Consider the following 13540-nt stretch of genomic DNA (forward strand, 5'->3'; position numbering starts at 1 on the left):
TGATTCTATTTATAAAATAGCCAATAACATAAACGTTAACTTACATTTTATTTGATTTTTTCTGTGTAGACTCACGACGTTTGAAAACTTTTGAATTAACGATTGCAATTTATCAATCGAATGACATTTCGTTAGGTTCGTTTGAATTACAACTCGTTATCGAATGACAGAATGTCAAATTTCGAACGAGTGTACTCGATAACGAGTGCCGCAATCCGAAAACTGGAAATTTCGAATAATTTTACTCGTTCACGAATGCCGCGATTCGGGACCAGGTATAGAGTTGTTTTGCAGCTTGATGCACCTGGCTCCTCTAGAGGGGGTAGCCAAATGCGAGCACGAGGTCTCTTCGGAATGTCCCTGGCGGGTATAAACCTCAATTGGAGGCCTTCAAAGGCGTTGCTGATTTTGGCAATACTACCCGTCAAGAAATCTAGCGAGGACTGGTCCGCGCCCTTGACGACCCTGAGGGTCTCAGAGGAGTCAAACTCCGGGTGAGGACCCGCAGGATTGTCGAGTACAAAGCTTAGCACCATACCCGACAATCTGACGTCGATCTCCACCCATCTTCTCTGTATAGTGCTCGAGGAGGATGTATTTCCATCTATGATGACCATTTTGGGCAGAGTTTCTTGTATTGTCTGTGATGATTTTTTGAATTGCTCTCTTGTTTGCTCTCTTCTAGAGGTTATGATTGCTTCCTTTTCAGAAAGCTTTTATATTCCTCTACTATTGATTTGAGGCGCTTTGTTTCTGCCTCATCACTTGGGGTACCGGCTGCTTGGTCTTTGGCTACCTTTCCTAGTTTGAAGACCACTCTCTGGTACCAGTTTTTCCTCAGCAGATTCTGGGATTTCTTGCGTTTTTTTTTTGTTTTCTCCTTTAGCCGCCAGTGCACTTTGGTTGCTGCTCATGATAGCTTTGTTGGTGGACGCTTCTTCCCTTAAATTTGCTGTTTTCACTGCTGCATCTACCGGTAAACTTTGGTTGGTGTGTCCGGCAGTACTCTTACTCGTCTCCTGGCTAGAGGCGAGTATTCGTCCCTTTCGGATTCCCTAATAGGATTCCTGTAATTCATGTCCTTAGTCGTCGCTGTTGTCGTCAATTTGTTGTTGTTGTTGTCGTACTTGTTGTTGTGTTATTAGTTACGTTCGTTTTTGGTCCCACGAGTAAGCCGGAAAGGGTTGGTCACCGCAGAGCCGGTATGCGTAGAGAAGGCTTTTATACCTCCGACCTAGTTCAGGTATTAGAGGGGACCGTTTGTGATCAGCTATTTATTACCCCCGGCTGACCATGCAGCCCTCGGCACGGGTACCTCGACACCTTGGCTTAGAGTGGTGTTGGTGCGGCGATCCTTATACTTCCACAATAAGAGATGGGCGTAAAACCTAGGGTTTATTCATCTATAGGACTATTGTGTGAATTATGAGGTGTCCCTCTTAGTTCGTAAGATTAGAGTGCATTTTCTTTGGGATGCACACTTTACTCTTACTTAAGCCCCTTCGCCACGACAAGACGACCAACTTCAAAGAGGCCTTCTGATATTACTTCTATAAGGAAAAGTGTCAACCTCGCATACCCCACAGAAAGAAATGTCAAAAGTGGTAACGAGACGTTCGTTGTTCGGATCGATTTAAAATATTTTACAATTCTAAAATATTTTTCAGCGGTAGACAAAATCTGCGTTTATATGTAAGCAGGCTCGTAAATAAACATACATACTTACGCTGGTTTTAGGCAAAGCTGTTACAGCGGCAAGAAAAGCGGTAACAATTGGTGTTCGTTCGTTTGTGTTTTTTGGCAAAGCTCGGGTTTTCTATCAACAACATAACGTTGTGACGTTTAGTTGCTGCGTCAAACCTTTGACTCTTTGACAAAACGTGAGCTTCGCCATTGGTTGTCCTTGGCTACGGAGATTACACATGAAACAATGAATGTACATATTTGTATAAAAATTTGCGTGTAGACAAATTTACAAACATTAGACGTAGGGTACTTCATTAACGTGGTCATTTCATTTCGGACGGCTTCGATTTAAGCAAATTTTCACAGTAATTATTGCCTTGTGTTTATATTTTTAATACGCTTTTATTAGCTTCACTTGTATGTATGTATCTATGTATGTATGTTTGTAACTTTTTTAAGTGATACTAAAACCTAGAATATTTGAGCGACACTGTAGGAAGGCGATAGTAAGTTTAAGCAGCTCCCCAAAAAGATGCGCTTAAAAGTATACAACATATAAAAAACTAGTTTTGGTGACATTTAAATAGTATACTGAGTTGGGCGTCGACCGTTAATAAGATGCAGGGTTGTACAGTAGAGCATGCAGTAATTTATCTGGGCTCTCGACTGTTTGCTGCTGGACAAGCTTATGTAGCACTCAGTCGTTCTAGATCTTTGGACGGTATTCGAATTGAAGAATTAGACTGTTCAAAGTTGACAGGTAAAACCCCATGTAACAGTGAAGCTTTAGAAGAAATGATTCGATTAACCTTTAACTAATGACGTGGTAGTAAATTTTACACCTTGTGTTTTGATTTTCTCATAATCATAAAAAAGGCTTCTAAAATAAACGACACATTTTTCAAAAAAATACAAAGAGTTTAAAATTTTCTTTCCAAATACTGTAATAAGAATTAATTTAAATCAGTTTGATGAAATTTGTAAGTATTGTAACAAAAAAATCTCTAATAAATTTTAACAATCAAAATGGTGTAAAATTTACTACTACCTCTAAATCTACGTTTCGAAATTTGACCTCTTAAGTTAAAGGTTAAGAAGTAATTATTCGTAAAGTCGTCAATAGAACTTGTAACAATTCGTCAATGAAAGGTTACGAGTAGATATTAAATGCTCGATATATGAAAAATATGTCACAAAGCACCCCACGCTTTTCTCAAAATAATGCAGGAATTTTTCCTTCATTACTATTGTTATTTTATACAAAGAATTATTTTTCACTTTTTAGTTTGATGTGCTTTAAAAGCGTGTTTCATAGTTTTTTTAAACATATTTTTGAGAGCATTCATACAAACGGTAAGCCTTAAATTGTTCAAATGTATACTAAGTACATATGGGTGTACTTTTCTCAGTTTTTTAACGAGTCGTCGTCATATCGTTCATAGGCTTTATTTGAATTAAAATGTTAAACAACGGAAAGTTTTGCAAATGTGTTTCTTTATTTAAAAAAACAAATTGTGTGCATACGGGTATTTTATTGTTTTGTAACAGATGCATTTGCATTTGCGATTGGCAATACTCTAGCAACTAGTTACGAAAGAATATTACAGTTTTTTTCTAACGGTTGTACATATCAGCTAAAACTGATCGGGATAGCTAAAGGTTATATACATATCTATATGATTAGGATGACGAGAAAAGTTGAAATCTGGTCGACTGTCTGTTTGTTCGTTCATCCGTGCAAACTGTAACTTGAGTAAAGATTGAGATATTTCGATGAAACTTGGTATGTGTGTTCCTTAGTGCAAACAAAATTTCGAGTTCGTAGATGGGCGTAGTCGGACCACTCACACAAATCGCTATTAACCTAAAACGTATAAAGTGCCATAACTAAGAACTAAATTAAGATATAAAGCTTAGCTGTAATTTGGTACCGAGGAACGCAGTAGAAACAGGCACTTGCGCGCATAATTTTTTAAAAAGTGGGCATGGCCTCGCCTTCTAACAAGTTTAATTTACATACATATATCCTAAACCATTCAAGCTACAACAATAAAATTTGCTAAATACAAGTTTTACAAGCACTTCTACCGACAGTGTGAAACTAAAATCGGAGGATAAATCCCATATCTCGGGACCCTACCACACGTTTTCGACAAAATTTATTACGTGGCCTTTTTTTACATTTTGAAGTCACAATTGGAGGATGGAGTCATGTGTAGAAGTTCACGCAAGTGAGGAAAGTTCTCTGATCGCCATTCACTTGGGAGTAGCCAGAAATGATTCTTTTACATATGACTCAAGCAGCTCACGACTTCCGGTCTTTGACCAAGTATCCTCTGGGTAGCCTAAGAAAATCTGTTCGAAGGCGAGCTAAAGTGAGAAGGCGAAACAACCCCCTGCATAGGGTTGTGCGCTGGGTTTGGGACTCGCCACGTAAAAAAACACTCCAATGAAAACGCAACGACAACCTCGGATGAGAGACCTCCCTTCGATGACGACCATGGCAAACGAATAAAGGACTATGATTTGAGGGCATGCACCTGGAATGTCCGGTCCCTTAATTGGAAAGGTGCCGCTGCCCAGCTGGTTGATGTCCTCGTGAAAATAAAGGCTGACATCACCGCCGTCCAAAAAATGTGATGGACGGGACAAGGACAGAGATGAGTAAATCCTTGTGACATTTACTACAGCGGCCATATAAAGGAGCGCAAGTTTGGTGTGGGATTCGTGGTCACTCCGGTGAATGAACTTCTAGCCACAATCCGCATCAAAGCGAGGTTCTTCAACATATCGCTGATTTGCGCCCACCTCCCCACGGTAAAGAAAGACAATGTGACCAAACATGCGCCTTCTATGAGCGTTTGGAGCGCACTTATGAGAGCTGCCCGCGCCACGATGTCAAAATCGTGCTTAACGACTTTAACGCCAGGGTAGGCAAAGAAGGTATCTTTGGCAAAACAGTCGTTTAATTCAGCCTCCACGAAGAAACGTCCCCATATGGGTCGAAGCTTATTTTCTTCGCCGGGGCTTGAAATATGGTTATCTGTTGTACTAGTTTCTAGCACAAGAAAATACATCAAGCTACCTGGTCGTCTCCGGATCGAAAAGGCACCAACCAGATCGACCATGTTGTGACAGACGGAAGACACGCCTTCAGTCTTCTAGATGTGCGTGCGCTCCGAGGTCCTAACATGGACTCGGACCACTATCTGTGTTGAGTTCGCACCTGCCTCTCTGCAGCAAAAAACGCACGTCAGCAAGCACAAGGAAAGTTCGACGTCGAGAAGTTGCAATCACGACATACAGCTAAATGATTTTCTACTCAGCTCTCTGAGAGCACTCGTCAACAACTCGGTATAAAGGAACTGTGGGACTACATTTTTAGCTCCCCACGTACAGCTGCATCCGAAACCATTGGTTTTCGGAAAATGCAAAAAACAATGTGACTCTCTTTCGTGTGACTTCTGGAGAAAATAGTTCGAGCTGCAGAACTAAACCGAGAAGGTACAATCTTTTATAAGAGTGCACAGCTGCTGGCGTATGTTGGTAATATTGACATCATTAGCCTTTAGTCATTAGCAACCGCGCCGTTAGTTCTGCTATCTCCAGAATGGATAAGGAAGCGAAGCAAATGCGTCAGGTAGTGAACGAGGGCAAGACGAAATATCTCCTGCCATCAAACAAACAGACTTCGAAGTAGTATATAATTTCGTCTATCCTTGAAACAGTATCAACAGTAGCGAAATGTCAGCCTCGATATCCAACGCAGAAACTAAGAAGTAAAGTCCTCTCTCGACGAACAAAAACCGAATCTAATAAGTCAGTCATTATTCCCGTCCTGATATATGGTACAGAGCCATGGATGATGACAACATCTGATGAGCCGACGTTACGAGTTTTCGAGAGAAGAGTTCTGCGAAAGATTTATGGAGAAGGACCTGGCTTCGCTTGGGATCTCCAATTGGCGCCACGTATCGAAAAGAAGACTAACTCGGCTATAACCGCGAAAGCGTTTTCCACGCCAGTAAAGAAGAAGAAGATTTAATTATAAAACCACTTTCTTCCAATACTTCTTTAACATCATTAGAGTCTACTGAAGATTCTATACTTTTTATGACAACAACTAGGCCTTTAGAGCTCTTCAGTTGGTAAGTAATTCTTGTTATTATTTGATAAGAATTTTTGAATGTCCATGAAACTTTTTTCAGTGTATGCTTGAATTTTTGGAAACAAGCGCATTTGAGCTACGCTCACGCAAATATATTGGACTTTTGTGGTACCCTTTGCATCGTCGTTAGGCTCTTTGCTCGGTAAGGCAAATCTGCTGCCATCAAGAATTTCTGGCTTTTTACCATTTGGTGTGACTAGTAGAAATTTTTTCCTTTTTACATTAATGTTGTTCGATTGCTGCGGAGCTGCGGTAACTCCTGCTGACTGCGAAATTTGCTTACTTTCCATTTGAGCTGATTGCTGCGATGACTCATCATTGCCGTTACATTTTTTTCTGCCAGGTGTTGTTTTTGTTGGCTCGACAAAGCTGAAGTAGGCATTTAAGAAATGATTTTTATTCGTTTGTTTGTTTTTCTGTTCCAGAGTCGCTATCCCCAACTTAATGTTGCCTGTTCCACAGTCGCTACCCCCTACCGTTTGTTCATTCATGTTCAGAATTTTGCTTATCCAAATATTTTGCATTAAGTTTTAAAATAGCTAGCAATTAATAATAAATTTTTTGCTTAAATAAATGAATTATATAATGCAAGTATGTTAAAGTATTTTTTTTATCACTTTATACGTAACGAAGCACGTACCGGGCTGCTGGTCTACTATAAAAAAAAGGGATTAATTTGTAGTTTAAAAATATTCATCCAAATAAAAAAAAAAAACACTAAAATTAGATGAAGAAATTTTAATTATGAGTATGATTAATTTACAACAAACAGTCGTGCCAAAAACACAATCAAATCAATTCAGTTCATCATAGACAACATTGTTGATCAATTCGAGTACCTGTATTTTCTGCTAATGTGAACGTTCATAAACAAATCATGTATTGTATAACCTGATCGCTAGTGATTCAAAGCATGATGAATCAGACAGAGTAATGGATCAATACTCGATTTTGAACAAATATTTATTACTCGTTGCAGTTCTCTGGTACAAATGGGCACATTCCACAGGATCATTGTTTAATACAATTACCAGAAAAGGCATTCATCAACCGAGAAAAATATCGTGATATAAAATACAAACTTTGTGATAAACAAGAACATTTTTTAAAATTATCACAATAAAAACTGAAAAGCGATCACATACCGTAACAAACAAGCTACAAAATGCAATAAGCATGAAGTTGAAGAAGACCGTGAAGACACGATCTTAACAAACAAAGCGAAAGTTATGCATAAGGACTGAACAATAGAAATTAATAATACGTTCAGTGATCACAACTGATTTGACAAACGAAAGATACATATGTATATCTTCATACAAATACTTGATGTACGACAACGAAAGAATACAGTGAGCAGGTCAACGAAAACGTGACTTCAACGTGAAAATATTGATACCAGCTTGTTCTCCTGATGTAAGTCCTATACAGACAATCTGGGTAAATAATTGCTGGTAATAAAGGTTTACGAGGATTATCGTCAATTTAATACGTTTCTTGATCTAAAAACAGCTATTTTGAATACATGAGCTTTGTTAATCCCAGAAATACTTTCTCATTATACACTTAATAATAATAATGGAACCACAATAAATTATTAGGAAAAAAGAGAAATTTGTTTCTTTCCTTTTTTCGTGATGGAAGGGTTGACTTTATAGCAATGAAACACCGTGTTCAGAGCATTCCGCTTGCTATCTACAACACTAGGAAAAGTACCTAGAAACGATTAGAATGAAGAAGTAAATTCAAGTCCGGGTCAAATCTGTCACGAAACTTGGTAACATTAAGCGGAACCCTATTACCATAACTAATCACCAAATTAAGATAGAGAGCTGTAATTTGAAACAGGGTATCGCATTAACAAGGGGAACCTGTGGGATAAAATTTTTGAAGAAGTTGACGGGGCATCACTTTCTAATTGGGGGACCTATGATTCCACCGCCCCACAATCCATACCAACCCGTTGTTTTCTGATAAAAATGGCTGCTCTTGAAAATCGTCGGAAAATGCGCAGTCGTTCCATATGTCGGTCCGAGCTAATGCGAACGGCGCCAAGTCGACTCTCCACGGTCGGACGTGATCTATTCGGTCTAATATAGTGTGTATAAAATTGAACTTAATATAATGGGAAGCGCTCATCACACACGTACAATATCGTTGATTTAAATAAAACTTCCGTATCCCAGTTAGAACAGTGACGGTCATGTTACCTAGTGACATGCCGGTAACGCGTGCCGATTTAATTGTCACTTTTTCCTATCACGTTCTTAAGGGCGAATCAAAAAAGCTCCCAAAACTTTTGTATACATGTGATCTTTTATCACCTTCTCGCTCACATATTTCCTGCTTTGCTAAAACTATATCCTTCTTTCTCACACTTTCATTAAATTTGGGACAAATCGACAAAACTGCTTTCAGGAAAGCGTGACGGTGCATTCTGCAATAGCCTAGTGGGTAAGCCACTCGCTTGTCAATACTTCAACCTAAAGTTCGAAACCCTAAAATATAAAGATTTTTGTTTTTTTATAAAATATTTTTTTTTTTATTAATTTTAATAATAAAATAATTTTATTTAGATTTACATTATATTCATTTCCTTCATCTTTTGACATTTTTTTTAATAATATAAAAATTATTTATATTCATTTTTATATACATACAAAAAATAATATATACATTTTTATATACTTACAAAAAATAAAATATATGTATATATACATATATCAAAAAAATTATTACAGTATTATATTTATCTTTCTTCAGCTTTTCGCTTCCTATATGTTTTTTGCTTAAATCTATGGTGGCTCATTTCGATGGACTTCCGCATTTGTTGATCGAAATTCGCAAGCCCACAAGTGATGAAAGAATCTATAAAAAATGTAATGAAAAATCAATTTAAAATACATCTTTTTAGGTTAATATGTATGTATAAAATTTACCATATAATATGTTGGACAACAGAAACTTTCATTGCGGTTGCTTGTCTCCCCTACCGTCCCAGTTACACAAAGTCAGGATTTCGTCAGTGTACAGATGCCGCTGTGTCTGTAATTTGAAGAACATGTTAAAAACGTCTGAAAAAGGTGTAAACGTAATAAAGTAAAAATATTTAAGAAACAATATATTGGATTACCATTTCCATCCACAGGCAAATTGTTTACTTTTTACTTTGAGAAGAAATTTACATCTTTTTCACAAAGTTAGATGCACTTAGATTAAAAGCCTTTTTCCCGGCTCACATATGCACTAAATGTATTTTGCTTCATATTGAATTATTATTTTCTATACTCACCCTTTTTCCAAATATAAGTACAATAATAGACACAATATGTTCACAAATATTAACGAAACACAATTCTAAAAGATTTCAATATTTATTTTCAATAATTTTGCATAAATATGCACAAGCACAAATCTGCACAATTCTTTATCGACGCGTTTGTAACCGAAATTTTTTTTCTTCGAATTCAATTTGTCACAACGAACAAGCAAATGTCAAATTCACGGTATCATGCTGTACGCTTTCACATCCATCGTTTTCAATACGCGGTGCCGGCTAAAAAAATTGTTTGTCTTCTTTCGTTTTATTTTTGCTTAACATCTGTTGAGTGAAGAGCTTATAATATAAAACAATCAAAAGACACAATAGATTGACTTCTTACTCATTTCAAAGATTTGTGAGGGAGTGTTAGTGACAAGTAAAAATTGTGTAAATGTATTGGAGTTTCGGTCACGCAAGTTTTGCTGGGATTTCGATTAGGTATATGTATTTACACTGTATTTAATTTATTGTAAATTACGTACATACTCGTATGTATGACGCTACAGTATATTTCTTTACAGAAGTAAACCGAATATTACCAAAAACACGGATGCCAATGTTAAAATTGATTTGAGCGAAATGTAATTTTCGAATAGGTTTGAAGAATTAGCTGTCGAATTGTATTGAGATCTGGCGAACTTGTACGATGTGCACGATAGTGTGCACAATTGTGTCTGCTTTCTCCTTGTTCAGCCTTTTTGATGAGTGATAGGCTAGCCAGTCAAAAACGCAGAATCGTGGGTCGTGTCAGCTGGCACGACCTATCTTATGGGCGCGCAATGTAACTGCACAGTGAAAAACGCTACTCCCTTCTCTCTTTGACGTGGGATGACGTGATAATCCGCGACATTTGGATTTTTGCCATCGCAAACGTCGCAACTGATTGCTCTCTCACAACGCAGGGTTGCCAATATCGATATACTGCAGTATTTATCAACTTTTATAATTCAATCTGTTCAATATGTTTGAAATTTTCTTAAAATAACTCAAAATCAGAGTTGAATGCTATTATTTAAAAATATATAAACTATTTTTGATAGTTTGTTTTCAGTTTTCATATTTTATGTTGTAAAAAATTGTAATTGAAAACAAAGATGTGCTCAAAACTATATATGCGCATTGAGCAATGGCAACAATGTTCAAATGTAAACAAGCGCCATTAAAATAAACGTCAAATGAAAAGTTTATTGGATTGTCAAGTAGTAAAATACATGTGTGCAAAATACGATATATACTTGTTAATATGGAAGACGAAAAATTGATTGCTCTAGTTGAAGCTAAAACCGAACTATACAACAAGAGCAGTCCATTCTATAAGCTGCAATCAAGGAAAGATGCCTTATGGAGTGAAATCGGAAGGGAGTTGAACGCAAGTGGTAAGTTGCAATGTTATTTACAACTGTTTATGTTGTTAATAATAATTAATTATTTTTATAAAGGAGAAATGTGTCGCCGAAGATGGCTCACACTTCGCGGACGGTATGGGAGGGAAGTACGGAAGGCTAACGCCCCCGGCGGCTCTACGCAGGTGGCTACCCAAAAGGGCAGAAAGCGAGGTCAATCTGGGCCAAGTAATAGCGAGGTTGACGAGAAAATGATGGAAGCCATCGAAATTTTCAAAAATAAATGGTCAACACAGACAACCATGCAGATCCAACAACAACAACAATCAACAAGTCCGGCTGTGCAATCATTTAGCACTTTAGCCGTGTCCATTTTAAATAAAATGGATGAGGCAAAACAAGCTAGGGCTATCGAAAAAATTTTGCAAGCTGTGTTTGAAGTGCAGAGAGGAGAGTGATATTAAATAAAACATTAAGATAATTTAATATATAGTATACGTATATAAATGAATTATTTATTTTTAAATTATTATTTTACTTTTTTTACATATTTATTTATGTAAATAATTCTGAAAATAAAAAATGAAATGATCTCATGAACTAAAAAAAATGGTATTTATTTTTAATAAGGTCCTCCAGGAGCATATGGTCCTCCTGTAATAGAGTCTAAATTGTTCTGGAATGGTACAGATCCTTCATTTATAAAATATTTAGCAGTTAGTTAGTTAGGACCTCTACGCACCGAAGTTCGCATTGGTCGTAAAGAGTTGTTTTCAGTTTCCCGGCGCCACTAACCGGCATGAACAATGTTATGTCCGTCCACTCGATCTACATAGTTCTCCGGACAATACCAGCGATTGTGATCATTCAACATTATAAAATTGTGTAAGGCTATGCAAGCCAATACAATTTTTTCACAATTTTCTGGATTACATTCAATCGTTGTTTTCAAAATTCTCCACCGAGCAGTCAATATACCAAAGGAATTTTCTATGACTCTACGAGCGCGTGACAATCGATAATTGAAAATACGTTTCGTGTGTGTTAGATTAGCTCCAGGAAATGGGCGCATTAAATTATTTCGTAATAGGAATGCGGCATCTCCAACGAAAAAGTAAGGAAAAGGTTCGGGTGACACGTCAGACAGTGGCACAGGTGGTGGCAAAGGCAGAGTGTTTTGTATTAATGCATGGCCAAATGGAGTAAGTCGAAAGATTCCTGCATAAATAATAACAGAAATGCATTATACTATAATCTTAATCAATTTAATATACAGTACCTCTGTCACTTTGACTTCCATAGCTGCCAATACTAACTGCTGTGAACGTATATTTCGCATCACATACAGCCATCAAAACGATGCTAAAGAATTCCTGCATAAATAATAACAGAAATGCATTATACTATAATGTTAATCAATTTAATATACAGTACCTCTGTCACTTTGACTTCCATAGCTGCCAATACTAACTGCTGTGAACGTATATTTCGCATCACATACAGCCATCAAAACGATGCTAAAGAATTTTTTATAATTGTAAAACATCGAATTGGAATTGGCCGGGCACTTAATAGCAACGTGCTTACCTTCAATTGCACCGACACAATTCGGAATGTACCACATATTATAAAAATCTTTTGCAATGTCCTTGTATTGAGACTCTGTTGGCTCGCTTACATGAATTGGGGAAAGTAGCTGCCAGATTACTTTACACGTATCTAATATGATTTCGCGTACTGTTGACTTTCCTAACTTATAGCTCCATGCAATGCTCTGCACCGACACGCCTTGTGACAAATAGCTAACAATTGTAAGAGAAGTACATATCGCTCATTTGCTGCAAGACCGGCATAAATCAAAAAACGTGATTTTTGAGTTAATGCTGCAGAATTGTTCGTTATATTATACTTCATGTTGAGTGAAGAATTCATATGAATATCTCTTATATGCTCCGCTTGAGAAGAGGTGTAAGGTTGGAGTCACCGTGTAAAATTGTAGTCAGTTGAAAACTTTAAACGCGTTTTCTGGAGAATCGATTTTTTTGACTTATGCCGGTCTTGCAGCAAATGAGCGATATGTATATACATGCATACGTATATTAATTCGCAAAACAAAACAAATCAACTTACAGTAATACCAACGAGAGCCTTTCCTCGAGTCCAATCCGCTGCCTTGGCTTCTTCAAGGATTTCGATATCAAATTGAGAAGCAAATTATAAACGTCCGGCGGCATCCTTGCATGCAAAAAAAGTTGTTCTGGTTCCCTGTTTTTCATTACCAGAAAAATGTTTATCTGGTAACCGCAAACGCCCCAGTTTTGATTGATTGGGCAAATTTTGTACCTTGTCTTTCGTTTTTTGTTTTTATACTGTTTATATAAACTATATAAAGAGTACAATTCGCACAATTCTAAAAACATTTGATCACTATTGTCCACTTCCATGTTGCTGCTGACACAATTTTTAGAATTGTATGAAATGTTAACAAAAGAGAACAGCAGATTTCTGCATTTTTTCCACGTTTTTGACTGTGCACACATTTTGCCGATAAGGAAGGAAAAGGAAGGAAGGGAGTAGCGTTTTTCACTGGCCAGCCTTTGAGTGTATAGGTATGGTGAGTTGTGTTGGTGTCATCAGCTGTGGTGAATTAAGCTGTCGCATTAGGATGCGCCAGTTTTACCGTGTAGAGAGGGTGGATGCTTAACTCATTTAAACATAGTGAATGATGATTACGTTGACTATAATGTGAGCGAAGCGCGAGAACGCATTCTTTACAGAACGTAAATTTTCGTAATAAAGTTTAACAATTTGTAAACGCCAAACAATTCCGAGCAAAAATAACATGACAGCTTGAAATGACTTATGAGTGTGTAGAGAATTATTATTTTTCTAAAATGTCTTATAACTCTTAATTATTTAGAAGGTTTAGAGATCACAATATATATTGCATAACTTTAAAAAAGAGAGGTTAGCGGTGCAACAGAGCACGTTCACTGAACTATTTTTCAGAAAGTTAGATGC

This window comes from Bactrocera dorsalis, chromosome 2 (assembly GCF_023373825.1).
Source record: "Bactrocera dorsalis isolate Fly_Bdor chromosome 2, ASM2337382v1, whole genome shotgun sequence".
Classification (NCBI taxonomy): Eukaryota; Metazoa; Arthropoda; class Insecta; order Diptera; family Tephritidae; genus Bactrocera; species Bactrocera dorsalis.